We start from the raw sequence: 808 nt of genomic DNA, 5'->3' as shown, positions 1-808 counted from the left end.
GGGGCCACTTGGCCATCAGGGAACTTCAGCTGCTTAGCTTAGTGTGCACCAGCTTTAACCCACATCGTGGCCAAAGGCAAACTGCAGAAAGACAAATCACAGGGGATGTGTAGTGATCCTACCCACCTGGACTGCAGCACAAGCCCTGCTGCAGGCTCTATTCCTGGAATGCAGGCTTGTTATCACTGTTCATATGATTTTGATTAGTCACCTGGCTATCTTGGAGACATCCGAGGGGTAGTAATGAACCTGTCACAGCTGTGATCTTGCTGAAATAAAACAAAATAAAATAGAATTATAATAATATAGTAGCATATTTCTCCCCAGCAGCCCCCTTTCCTGTGTTACTAAACCAGGGTGCAGGCCAGGGAAGGGATATTCCACAATGCTCTGTACCTGGAAATTTCCCTTGAATCGTTCCAGGAGGGGAGGTCCCTTCCCTTCTCCCTGAGGAATGAAAAAGGGGACCCAGGATCCAGGGCTCCCCAAAGTTAGGCACAGATCTCAGTGGTCCACTTGTAGCTAGGTCCTTCCACCCAAAATCTCTGGGCCTCTACAACTGCTGTAGGATGCTCTCCAGCTCCCTGCTAGCACAGGTTCATCAGAGATGTGCTACCAGGGCCTGTCACAGCAGCCTCTGACTGCAGGATCTGCTGAAGCGTGAATTGTACAGGGTGGAGGGGACTGCACAGACATGGGAGGGCAGATTTGAGTACCTGATGGGCACAATACCCCAGCCCAAGACTGGTTCAGATGCTTTGACATTTCTATGTCCCGAGTCCAGCCATAGACTCAGTCAGTCAACCTT

The sequence above is a fragment of the Gopherus evgoodei genome, unplaced genomic scaffold (assembly GCF_007399415.2).
Source record: "Gopherus evgoodei ecotype Sinaloan lineage unplaced genomic scaffold, rGopEvg1_v1.p scaffold_65_arrow_ctg1, whole genome shotgun sequence".
Taxonomy (NCBI): domain Eukaryota; kingdom Metazoa; phylum Chordata; order Testudines; family Testudinidae; genus Gopherus; species Gopherus evgoodei.
This window is presented reverse-complemented; position numbering follows the sequence as displayed.